Raw genomic sequence first — 13,743 nt, forward strand, 5'->3', positions numbered from 1 at the left:
GAGACATCTGTTTTTGTCTAAGATTTCAGTTTTACCCCTCTCTGTAGCTTTATCATCATCCTTACCTCTGAACTCTCAGGCTGCCCAATTACTGAGCAACCAGTGGCCATGTAGTCCCTTCTTCCCTTGTACAGCGTGCAGGTGAATCGATGGATTATCCCACTTGACCGTAAGGCTTGGGACTGGAAGTGGAAGCAGGAGGAGGGAAGGGGAGCCCAAAGACACCAGCAGCAGCAGGAATGATGGGGGGAAGCAGCATTAGGTTGAACAGCCCTGACTTCAATCTCCAAATCTGCCTACTGCTACAGTCAAAACAGCATCTGTTGCCACCACTACCTAAAACTCCTTGAAGATCTCATTGACCTCTATATCCTTCTCTCACTGGTGACTACCTCAGTTCCTCTCCAATGTATAGAATGCTGTTGTCTACTCAAAGACATGCAAAGATTCACTGTTACATTTCTCCTACCACCTCAGACAGCTATTTGTCTGCTTTTCTTTTAGAGGCCAAAATTACTTTGTCACTATTCAAAACTTATCTCCTACCTTTGCTCTTTCTTACTCCTTTCCTACCAGCCTCTCAACTACCACCATTCATTCTCTTTATGCAATCATTTTTTTGGTTCAAATGTATTCCCCACAGAGTTCATTTAGTCTTGAACAAGCCTTCTGTGCTGGCTTTTCTCTACATTTCCTCCCCTTTCCCTTGTGATAGACTAGTTTTGTTGTAGTATTTTGGGTTTAAAATGTGTTTATGTTGTAATATGTTTGCATGTCTTGGTTTCTCCAGCTAATTTGTACATAAGGGGAAAAAGGTTAATAAGACCCATAGCTGCATACCTGCCGGACAAGACAGGGTGCATCTGCAGCAACACAGAGCTGAACAGCCTTTGCTGATGTATCAGGTGGATTCCAATCAACAACCATCTGGAAAAGATGTGGTGTCTCTATGTAGAGACTGGAGGATGTGGATGAAATAAGAGCAACAGGGGAAGGGTCTGAACTGGGGAGTTTCTGCTTAAGAGCAAGAAAGTGACAGCTGAGCTAACTCGAGTGCTCAGAGGCAGTGCAGACTGAACCGGAGACAGAGGTACTGCTCAATCCTTTGGAGAGAGCAAGAACTTTGCTGGCTGTACTGGAGTTACCCAATTAATGCCTCTGTTGAAGAGAAACTGTTTTGCTGCTTGGTACTTTGGGGTGCCCCTCTTCCAATCTGAAGAGGTTAAATCTCCCTCTCTGAGAAGCTGAACTGAGGACAGATGCTGTGCGACCAGGGAGGGTCAAGAACTGAACAGCCACATCTCTTAGCTGAAAAGAGCCAGGGGCTCATCCCACCCTAGAACCCATGCCTGGGGCTGGCTTCATCAGCGGTGGCAACAGTCCCTCAGTACAAGGAGGACAGTCTTCCAGTAAATAGGAAAGTCATCAGTGAGTCTACAGATAACTGAGGAAGCCAATCTGATAGTTGCTTGTTCAAATTGCAGATGTGGCAAATGGTTTAACGGATTCATTGATGCTAGGGTCAGAAGGGACCTCAACAGATCATTGAGTCCGACCCCCTGTCTAGGCAGGAAAGAGTGTTGGGGTCAGGTGACCCCAGCCAGATGCCTATCCAGCCTTCTCTTAAGGACCCCCAAGGTAGGGGAGAGCACCACATCCCTTGGAAACCCATTCCAAATTTTGGCCACCCTTACCATGAAGAAATTTTTCCTGAAATCTAGCCTAAATCTGCTCTCTATCAGTTTGTGACCATTGTTCCTTGTTATCCCAAGAAGCGCCCTGGTGAACAGAGCATCTCCGATCCTTTGTTGTGTTCCCCTAATGAATTTGGAGGTGACTACAAGATCACTTCACAGCCTTCTCCTGCAGAGGCTGAAGAGGTTCAGGTCCCTCAGTCTCTCCTGATAGGGCTTGTCCTGTAAACCTCTAACCATATGAGTGGCCCTCCTCTGGACCCTCAAGTCTATCAACGTCCTTCTTGAAGTATGGCAGCCAAAACTGGACGCAGTACTCCAAATGCAGCCTGACCAATGCTGCATAGAGGGGAAGTATTATTTGTCATGCTTCTACTGATACATGATAAAGTTCGGTTAGCTTTGCTGTTGATTTCATCACACTGATGAATCATGTTCATCTCGGAGTCCACTATGACTGTGAGATTTCTTTCTGCTTCTATGCTGCTGAGAGGGTCACTTCCTAGCCAGTAGGTGTGCTGGATATTTTTGCGCCCTAGGTGCAGCACTCTGCACTTGTCCTTGTTGTACTGCATCCTATTGTGTACTGCCCACTTTTCTAACCTGTCCAGGTCTGCCTGCAATTGTTCCCTACCCTCCGAAGTGTGCACTTCACCCCACAATTTAGTATCGTCTGCAAACTTGGACAGAGTACACCTCACACCACATCCAAGTCACTGATGAAGATATTGAAGAGTACAGGTCCAAGGATCGAACCCTGCGGGACCCCACTGCCCACATCCTTCCAGGTCAATACCGACCCATCTACTACCACTCTCTGGGAGTGACCGCTAAGCCAATTTCCCAGTTTCGTGAGGAAAGAGTAGATCCTGGTAAAGTCAGGTCACAGTTCTTTTCCTTTGTCCCTCTCCTCTACCTGCCTCTACAGTGAGACAAGTCTGCTTGAAAAGATCAGTGCCTTGTATATCATTGCACCACTATGAATGATTTAATGCTCGAGTCTACCAGGTTTTTATATTAATATCACTTTTCTTCAGGGGCTGGCTTCATGGGATAAACAGACTAGACAAAGTCAGGGATCCGATGCAAGTGCTCCCTAGGGGAAATCTGACATAGCCTTACATGTTATTATCTTTAGGACAGAATGCTTTAAATTATTTACTATATGTTGCACTGCACTGTTATTTTCTGTTACTGCACTGTACAATGCTTTAACTAGAATATATACTAAGAAAAATATTGCTTTTCTCTAAAGGAAAGAATTACTCAAAATTTCTGTGCTTCACTTTTGCTTACTGGCCCTGTGTTTTGCTAACGGTTTAAAAATTTCTATTTTTACACAAGTAAAAAGTACAAGAAGTACATTTCAGATTCATTAAAAAGCTCTCCCTATAGCTACGGAAAGCTTTTAAATGGTTAATCACCACTTTTAAAAAATTAACACACTAAATTAAAGCAGAGCAGAGAGCTCTGCCAAAAGAAGAAAAACAACTACAGCATGACTCAGTGAACCCACTCATTCTTTTCTGGCCTAATAACCTGCTAGCCCATTGACCTACTTTTTTGTTAGATGGTTAAACCCTCATCTCGCATTTAGACAGTTTTGTTCTGTTTGATAAATGTAAACATTAATAGTCACAAAGAGCCCTGTGGAAGCCTAGATTACAGAGGATGTAAAATGAAACCTATGTTTTTAAATTGTTTGGAGGATGAGAGCTCTGCCAACCCTCACACAAGTTCTGACAGCTCAAAAGAAGAACATTTTACATCCTGTATTTGCAGCTTATATAATTCTCCTTCACTGCTAGGAATACACTCAAGTTAAACAGCACACAGCCATAGAGCATAATGTCTGAAAAAAAGTATTGTAAAAAGGTAGTTAAAGGAACACTTGAAGAGAGTATTTCAAGAGAGGGAATTAAAGACCAAACTGGTAACTGAACACACAAAGCTAAAAGAAAAGCTAATCACAGTGGAAAAGCTTTGAAAACCAAAACCACAGAGAGCTCTAGTCAGTAGAAATGGTATGCATATGAAAGCTAGCAAAAGGGGCTGGACACCTACACAACCTCAGTATTGCCAGACATGAGTGGTGTCTCAAATTATGAGACCAGCTTAAACTCATGAGATTTTTTTTAAATATTAGTTTGCTTTTATTTGTCTTAAGTTTCTGAACTTTTAGTGTGCAATTAGGGCAGGTTTTCAAGTTTTTCTCTGCAATCACAAGTGATAATATTTTTTGATGAAAACTGAGATTCTCATGCAATCTCTTGATTCCAGCAGCTTAGACTAAGAAAAACATGCAGTATTTCCAGACTTTCAGCAAAATTGAGAGAGTTGACAATGCTGCAACACACTTCTATGACCTGCAGTGGACAGAAAGGCAGTGAATGACTGGGTGGAGAAAACGAGGAACTGTCTCTCAAGGAAATCACCAGTCAAAGCTGGTTCAGCGTAAACATAAAAGTTTATACCACCTGACAATGGGGTTCAGTTATGTAGGCCAAAGGAAATGGTGGTCTGGTTTTACCACCATAATTAATATTAAAATTGACATTACTAAGGTTCATAATCAAATTCAAACTAACCCAGTCTGGCGGTTAAGTAATAATGTCACTCACAGCAAAAGTCCCTCCACAAGAGGGTTGAAAAGCAATGAGGCAGTGTAGGGAAGCTTGCATTTCCTCTACATATTTCATATATATTTTGTGAATAAAGGATGTGTGTCTTTGGAACTTTACTGTAGCACTAAATAACAAAATACATTTAAAACTGATGGTCTTGTTCAAGTATTTAGTATTTGCAAATTCTAGATTTGTGGATTCAAATATTCATGGGGGAGGGCAGAGCCAGGAGGCGGGCAGACAGCGAGCGCCAGAAATGGAGACGGCAGTGGCCTCTTTGCCCCTGGCGGCAGCCGCAGCGGTGCTCAGAGGGAAGGGGTTGGTCCCCAGGCATTGCAAGGAAGCCCTGTGAACAGTGGGGGGGGGGGGGGGGGGGGGGGAGCACAGAGGGGGAAGCAGGGGGCCATTGTGGGGTCTGATGGGGAGGCCCATCAGTATTCGTGGATTTCACCATTTGCGGGTATCTCCTGTAAATCTATCATAAATTGCTTCATTTAAAAACATTATTGTCAAAGATTAGGGCCAGAAGGGACAATTATAATCATCCATTGTGACTTGCTGTAATAGCAGTGGGTCTAAGATTCTCATCCAAGAAAGACCACAAAAAGTAGAATTTAGGTTTCTAATATATTCTGAATGCCAGCTAGTTTTCTGATTTTTTAAAAGGTTTTTATGTCTTAAAACAGAAGCAATTCCTAGTATCCTGGCTTCTTCCTGGTCTCCATTACACAACTGTAATTTAATAAAGAAACAGGCTAATGATTTAACAGATCCTCTTATGACTTTACAGAATCAATCTTGTTGTATATTATAGTATTCTGCATTTATTCAGTAACTTTCTTAGGATTGCAAACATCAAATGTATTAGTATGTAAAGGCATTTGTCTGAAGTCAGATGGTGAGTCAGTGACAGTCAGAAATAGAGCTAGACTCTTTATCTGACTACAACAGCATTAACCATCTTTATGATAGAGATATATTTATAATTGCTACTTACGAGAAAAAAGGCTGCTATTTGTAATTTATACTAATATTCCACCTTTTCATGGAGTATCTCACTGCAGCAGATGGATGGAGGGGCAATCGCATATTTTGCCATGGCTCATAAGAGTTGCTGCCATCTCTTCTGTTTTCTGCCAAGCTCTCCCTCTTTTGCTTCTTCTTCCTTCTTGCTTTTTCTTGGGTATGTCTTTAACTATTTTTCTTTTTTGCTTCCCTCTGCAAAAAAAATTAGTCAGAGGTAGCTTGGCCACATTCTCTTTCATGGCTGAACTGAGTCAAAAATACCATGGAAGCTGAAACTTTGGGCAAATACCTGCAGATAGGTAGGACATACTGTCTCTTTACTAGCAGCTCCAGAAGCACTGTGCTGTAGGAGGTAAATAAGGGTCCTTCCTGCTGCTGTCACTGACCTTTTTGCTCCTCTCCTTCAAAGCCTGTTAAGATTCCTCAACTTAAAAGCTGACATTCCAGCCTCTTTCTTTAAAATAAAATAAATAATGGACATCCAGTGATATGATGGGGAGCCTGTAACTTTTCAGTGTGCCAGGCAAAATAAGTAAATGAACAAATGATTTGAATTAGACCTACAAGAATTAAGGTGCTTTCGAGAGTGATAAAATAGACTCAGACAAGACCGTAAGTGTGGACATGACAAAGGAGGATTACTGATGAAGTTTCTACAAGAACAAACCCTGCTGAAGAGTATCTTCCCTGTAGTGAAATTGGTTGAAGCAGGAAAGATCTTTCATCCCTAATGATAAAAGATGTGAGATTACTGATGATCAAAGTATCGCTGGTAGTGAGCAGGTGAGAAGATGAATTTTAAGTAGATTTAAGGGGATCAAGTTGTAAGGAAAACATGAACAGCTGCAAGAGATCCTAAGTGAAGGAAAAGTCTGAAGACAGCCTATTCAGAAAAAAGTTGCAAGTGACAAAGAAAGTCGTACAGATTTTTTGAGGCTAATAAACTACATGAGTTTTGCAATTAGAAAAAGAAATTCAATAAAGGAAAAAAGAGGACAGAATACAATATTTTAAATAAGACATGAAACTGTGCAGACGACCAATGAAACCCACAAAACACAAACTTAAAATTATATTAGCTCTGTTGCACTTTATGTACCTATTGGTTGTAGCATGTGGTCACAAGAAAAATCCTTCCAGTGGCAGCAGCCAACAAAAGCCTGGAAGCCACCATGTGTAAGGGAGAAGAGTGAAAGTGACAGATGTATGATTCCTATCATTATGCCTAAATGCTTGTACCAAATACTAAATTAGTTCTATTTCCAATAACTTTCTCTAATATTTCACTGGCCTAAACTGTATCAATTTGTTTTTGTGTAATGTTGGTTGTGTAATTCTTTCTATATTTGTGACTGACAAGACTCCTGCTTTTATATCTTATTGTATATTTTCATAAGAATAAAAATCCATGTGTGGAATGAGATGAAAAGAAAAATCCTATTAAAAGGCTTTGTCACCAAAGTTATTTTAACACGTACTCAAGAAGAAAGGCTAAAAATAAGAAACAAAAGGCACAGATCATTTAAAAGTACTGACAGCAGGAAAAACCTTTACAAATTCTCAAAGCCTGATAAACCTGTTGAGACAGTCATGTGAAAGTCAGTATAAAGAACATTCCCACAGAAGCCAGGACATTAGGGATGAAAGATCTTCCCAGCTCCAGTCAATTCTACTACAGGGAAGGCACTCTACAGCAGGGGTTGACAACGTTTTTGGACAGAATGCCAAAAACACAGACTTATAAGACATTGGCATGCCAGGGGCGGAGGGTGGGAGAGGCACAAGGGGCCTGATCCTTGTTGTGGCAGTACAGCCCTGGCCCCTTCCTCATCATCCACCCTGAAGTGCACATGCACTTGTCACTGTAGCAAAACCTCCAGTTTCTCTTTTATTTATTTTAAAATGCATTCCCTCCCCTTCCCCAATCATTCCTGACTTTTTCTCTCCCTCTCTTTTCCCTATAGATAAGTATAAGTAAGATGTAGGATAAGCTTTAAACATTTTTATTTTGGTAGCAAGTTTTTGGTTTTGGATATCCACTGTTGTATACTGTATTATTATTAGGTTTGTATTGATTTTTACTGTTGTATATTGTATTATTATAATTTTTGTTCTGATTTTTATTGTTTCATATGGACAGAGTATGGTTTTGGCGTGTGTTTGTAAGTGAACCAAAGTCATGTCAAGTTTCCATTTTATATGTTAAGCATCCATCTTCTGTCCTCTGCCTGGGCATCCCATGTTGCAACTGTATGAGTCACGTACCCCTCCCATGTAAATTGGTTCTCCGATGAATGAGTGTGATTGAAAATGATTGAAATATAATGGTAGCAGGCCTCTACTGAATGGCCTGTAATGACTGGGCCATCACCTCGCATTGATTCACCCAGGAACCACGGACCTCACCCAGGAACAGAGACAAGACCAGCATTTGAAAGACAAAGGACCTTGCAAAACCAGCAACTCTCACCATTACAGACACCAGAAACTGCAAATCCCTGCATGGAGCACACATGCTCAGTACACCAGGGGCTGACCCTTGCCTGGGCATGCCTCCTGTCACTAGGGTCACACAAGGTCTGCCCCTATAAAAAGGGGCAGTGAAGACAGATCCAGTGGGAACGCCACTGCCATCTGGACCAGCACCATGCCACACCACCTATCCATCCAGAGGCACTGCTGGCGACCCCCCTCTAGACAACACCTACTGGACAAGGACTCTTTCCAGCCTGGATAGGTAGATATTACCTGCACACCTCCGCCTACAATTTGGACTCTCTTTCTCTCTCTGTCTCTCTCTCCTCGTGGACTTCAGCCCCTGCACCAAGCCTCTCTAACCCCTGCTGCCATTGTGTGCATGGGTGGGTGGATGTAAGGGAAGCAATTTGGCATTGTGCCACCATCTCCCCTGTTCAATAAAACCACTGTCATTTGCAACCCCTAGTTGGGTCATGTTTTACTGAATCCCAGTCCCTTCCTTATCTTAAATTCCACCCTCATTCTCTCTCTCTCTCTCGCTCTCAATTCCAGCCCCCACCGCTCTCCACTAGTTTCCTGATCTCTCAATTCCTACTGACTTTTCCCTGTGACTTTCTGCTGCCTTTCTCTGCTTTCCCGTTGCCCCTGCTGCCTTTCAGTCTCTTCTGCCACTTTTCCTGTGATTTTCTGCTGTCCCCCTGCTTCCCACACTCCTGCCTTTTCCCTGTGACTTTCTGCTGCCTTTCTCTGCTTTCCTGCTGCCTTTCAGTCTCTCCTGCTCCTTTTTCTATGATTTTCTGCTGTCCGTCTCTCTGTTTTCAGGCTCCCCCCTGGCAGCTTCCCAGCTCCTGTGGTTTTCTCCAGCAGCTGGAGCCTTTCTCCAGCTCCCAGCACTTACTGCCCCACTCTGCAACTTCTCTAGCTGCCCCGGAGCCATCCTCTGGCTCCCCCACACCCAGAGCCCCTCTTTAACACCCACACTTTAGCCCCACTTTCCCTCTCCAACACCTACCTTTTCAGCTCCCCCGTAGCTCTGGCTCCAGTCCCACCCAACTTAAAAACTCACCTGTGTGTATGTGTAGGTGGGTGGCATGTGTGTAAATTAGTAAATACACATATATATACACATATATAAATATCATTGTGTGTGTGTGTGTGTGTGTGTGTGTGGTATATGAATTAGTAATCCACGTATGTGTATTGGATGTGCAGGTGTTGGTAGGTGGTAACTGATTCTGTCTAAATGTGGTGTGTGTAGTGTGTATGGGCTTAAACTGGTGATAGGTGTACATGAACCTAGACTGGTTATTTTAAATGTGTGTATATCTAAGTTGCTAGTGTGTGTGTGTGTGTGTGTGTGCGTGCGTGCATGCGCATGCACGCCCTCACACACACACATGTGCATGATATACAAATTAGTGATCTGTGTCTAACTTTTGGAGTGTATAGTATATGCGCTTACATTGGTGATAAGTATGCATGTGCCTAGGCTGGTTTGAATGTGTATGTGCCTGAGCTGGTAGTGCGTGTGTATATGCACCTAATTGATTTGTGTTTTGTATGTGTGCAATTGTGTCACACCCTCCTGTCTAACAGCGCAATACTGAAATCCTGAGAGTTGGCCTGACCCCCCAGGGCAACACCACCAGCAACAAGCTGAGCCGGGACTCCACAGACCCTGGTGAAGCTGCTTGTAACTTCGTGGCTGCCTGCCACAGCTGGCCCACACCTCTGGGCAGGTCCCTGCCACTAGCTACACAGCCTGGGCTGCTTGCAGCAGGTGATGGGGAGGCTGGAAGCAGCTGCACTGGGGTCCATGGAGCCCTGGCCTGGTTTGTTGCAGACGGCAGGGAAGAGACAGGGGCTGCACTGCTACAAGGACAGGGCCCCTTGCAGCTCCCCCACCATACACACCGAGGAGCATGTGCCAAGCAAAATGTCGTCATATACCACACTCTGGCACACGTGCCAGGGTTTGCCTACTGCTGCTCTCCAGTATCACAGACCAGATTTTCTTGTGGAGAATTTAACCTGAATTTTTCCTTTAATACGAGGAAAATGGGAGGAAATAAGCGTCTTACAGATTTCTTCCTCCTCCTCTTCAATATTTAAACATTTCAAATACTTGTCAGTCTTTGAAATCTATTATTCATTTTTGTTTCATCTTCCCTAGATTGCCTCCAATTTGTCACGTTCTTCTAATAGAGGTTCCCAGAAATTATCTAGCTCGTCTGGGATATGATTTCATGGTTTTAAGTCTATATTTGCATTTCTCCCATCTTGCATTGTAAGCATATAAGTTTGTTATCCACTCAATCCTAGGATCCTTTTGACATTACTTCTTTTTAGTAATTTATCTCTCAATTAATATCTGTGCTTTTGAAATTCTTCTTCTTTAAATTCATGACTTTACATCCTTTGTGCTCAACTTAAACATTTTAAATGTCTTATTTCCTATCTACAGAATTTTCTGCACCACTTGTCAACATATAATGGACTCTCACAAACAATATCCTGGTACAGCGAGTGGATCAGGATGTAGGTAGGTAGTATGATTTTGTACTATTTCAGGTACAAAAATTAGTTCAAATACAAAAAGTAGGATTTTGATCCAGCTTTAGCCTTGCACCCACATAGACACCTGCCCTTCATGACTTCGCAGTAGCTAGGGTCAGGAGGCACCTGAACAGTTCATCTAGCCTGACCCCCTGCCACAGGCAGGAATGAATGCTGGGTTCACAAGACCCCAGACAGGTGATCGTCCAACCTCTTCTTGAATTTGCCCAAGGTAGGGGCGAGGACCACTTTCCTGGGAAGCTGGTTCCAGATTTTGGCCACCCTAACTGTAAAATATTGCCTTCTGATCTCTAACCTAAACCTATTCTCCATCAGCTTATTACCATTGTTCCTTGTCACCCCAGGTGGTGCTAGGGAGAAAAGGGCTCTAACTGTTTGCTGTTGATCTCCCCTGATGAGCTTGTAGGCAGCCACCAGGTCCCCCCTCAGCCTCCTCTTGCTGAGGCTGAACAGGTTGAAGTCCTTCAGTCTCTCCTCATAGGGCCTGTCCTGCTGCCCTCTCACCAAGTGGGTGGCCCTCCTCTGAGCCCTCTCCAGGCTGGCCACATCCCTCTTGAAGTGCGGCGCCCAGTACTGGACGCAGTACTCCAAATGCGGCCTGACCAAAGTCGCATAGAGGGGGAGTATCACTTCTCTGGACCGGCTTGAGATGCATCTTTGGATGCATGACAAGGTATGGCTAGCATTGGTGGCTCATATCCATCTTGGAGTCAATAATGACTCCAAGATCCCGTTCCGCCTCTGTGCTTTCAAGAGGGGAGCTCCCCAGCCTGTATGTATGCTGTGGATTCCTTCTCCCAAGGTGCAGCACCCTGCATGTGTCTATGTTGAACCCCATTCTATTCTCATCTGCCCACTTTTGTAGTCTGTCTAAATCTGTTTGCAGCCTCCCTCTCCCTTCAAGTGTGTCCACCTTGCTCCACATCTTAGTGTCATCAGCAAACTTGGACAGCATGCTTTCCACCCCCTTGTCCAAGTCGCTAATGAATATGTTAAACAGTGCGGGCCCAAAGACCGAGCCCTGGGGTACGCTACTGCTCACATCTTGCCAGATTGAGTACAACCCGTCCACCACTACTCTCTGGGTGCGACCCATCAGCCAATTTTTTACCCATCAAACTGTGCAGGCATCAATGCCACAGTCGCTTAATTTATTGATGAGGATGGGGTGAGAGACAGTGTCAAAGGCCTGCCTGAAGTCCAGAAAGACTACGTCCACAGCGACACCATCATCCAAGGATTTAGTTACTTGGTCATAAAAGGCAATTGGGTTGGTCTGGCAGGACCTGCCTTTGATGAACCCATGCTGATTGCCCCTGAGCATGATGTCCCCAGCTGGGCCCCCACAGATGTGCTCCTTGATGATTCTCTCCAAGATCTTCCCGAGCACTGAGGTGAGGCTTACAGGCATATAGTTACTTGGGTCCTCCTTCCTCCCTTTCTTGAAAATTGGGACTACATTAGCCAGTTTCCAATCCCCCGGCACCTGGCCAGATATCCACAAATGCTCATACAGCCGGGCCAAGGGCTCCATGATGATCCGTGCCAGCTCCCTCAACACCATTGGGTTGAGGACATCTGGACCTGCGGATTTAAAAATGTCTAGCCCTTCCAGAAGATCCCTAACTACATCTGCGCTGACTGAAGGCCTGACAGAGCTATCCCCGAGACTGTCCCTACCTCTGGTAGGTGGGATGTCCCAGTCCCTGTTCAAGAAAACAGAGGCAAAGAAACTGTTAAAAATATCAGCTCTCTTTGCTTCTCTGACCTTGGAGAAGACATCTGTAACACATCAAGGTAAAACCTACCTATGCCATATTTCAATTCAGGTTTTTTTATCATATCTTCTTTTTAAATAATTATAGACCTGCTTTGCTATCTCTTTCCTCACCTGGGTTAAACAACTGCTAATTATTAGGGCTGTGTAAAAATTCCACAGCTGTTTCGTTTTGGAAGTGTTTCAGGCCATTCTGGTGCCCGAAACACCGAATCCGAATCAAAATGGAAGGCTCCAAAATGTTTCGGAAACGTTTTGGAGAATTTCGGAGTTTTGGAGCCTGGCTTGCAGGGAAACAAAAACTAAGAAGAGGGAGGGGAAAGAGGTGGGGAAGGACTGCCCTGACATTGACATCTAGCTCCTGGGTGAATTCCCCAGCTCTTCCCAGGGGGTGCGGGCCCCCTGATCTGCGTGCAGGGTTTCAGCATGCTGGTGCTGTAGGCTAGAACTAGCAGCAACTGTTTGGCACAGCCCATACAGAGCGCCAGGAAGACTGCAAAGCTTTCCTTGCAGCCCGTTCGAAACAGATTCAGAGGAGATGCGGCCAAAACAAAACAGGACAGTGATCTGAAACACCAAAACGAATCTTTGTCCTCCAAAACAGCTGAATCCAAAACTGAATCGAAACAGCCTTTTCACACAGCCCCACTAATTATCTAAACTGTCAAGTATTTAATATACTGTTTATGCAATCTTTCAGATTTCCATTGAAGATATTAAATAAAATTGGCTCTAACAGCAATCCCCATAACCTACTATTGTACATTTCCACTCCTCTCAATTCAGTATATAGAAGGCCTGGAACCAAAGAGGAATTGTCAGCATAAAGCTGATACATTTTACTGGTAAACTTCAGGTGAAGGGTTAAGATGGGTAAATTGATATAAACCAATATTCCAAACAGGACAACCAAAATCCTCTTGGTAGCCCAATTAATATTTCATTTATAAATAAGTGGAATAGCTTCAAAAGGTGAGAGACCTACTCCAGAACACCTAAAAACCTTGTGGATAGGAAACTTGGGATGCTAAAAACCCAGCTTCAAGCTCTCTCTCTCAATTAAATTACCAGTGAAAGTTAAATAAGACACTGTAAACAGGTGATTATATTACTATGTATAGGCAATGTAGGTAATAGTTAGTCGCCCATCATTTCCCATTTATAAACAACTGAAAAACTGGGGCTTATGTTTTTGCTCAACTAAGCATTTGTGCCAAAATTTTCTACGCTTAGTGTTAATTCTAAGATGATTTTTTTTTAACGTTTCAGAAAAAACAGGTTAACCATGTCTGAAAATGTAATTACAAGAAAATGGATTGTTAATAGTGTGGCTGTTTTAAAAAAAGTTAAAATAACACCTTGCACCTCCCTACTGTGGAACATGACTGTAAAGGCTGGTCACCCTAGTATCAGATATGTCTCTTTTACTGTACCTGTGAAAACATGACCAAATGTGGCCACATTATGAGTATTTGAAAAAGAAACACAAATCACACAGAAATGAAATTACTCAGAATAAGCCAACCTGATTCTGAATAAATTCTCTGAAGGTGCTGTCTGCACTGAG

General features: G+C 43.4%; 1 protein-coding gene across 8 annotated transcripts in view; it reads right to left on the reverse strand.

Annotated features, from left to right (window-relative positions):
* The window catches only part of CLOCK (clock circadian regulator), a 119,089-nt gene that overhangs the window by 53,935 nt on the left and 51,411 nt on the right, over nucleotides 1-13,743 (reverse strand). For 6 of the 8 annotated variants that reach the window (XM_059721750.1, XM_059721754.1, XM_059721751.1 and 3 more), the window contains exon 3: nucleotides 5,316-5,536. The exons of 1 other annotated variant lie outside the window; for it this stretch is intronic. The gene's annotated coding sequence lies outside the window, so the exon portion shown is untranslated. Of the gene's footprint in view, nucleotides 1-65; nucleotides 4,666-5,315; nucleotides 5,537-13,743 lie in introns of those variants that run through there. One more of the 8 variants, XM_019481243.2, reaches the window with a different exon arrangement.

Source organism: Alligator mississippiensis, chromosome 2, assembly GCF_030867095.1.
Source record: "Alligator mississippiensis isolate rAllMis1 chromosome 2, rAllMis1, whole genome shotgun sequence".
NCBI classification, from domain to species: Eukaryota; Metazoa; Chordata; order Crocodylia; family Alligatoridae; genus Alligator; species Alligator mississippiensis.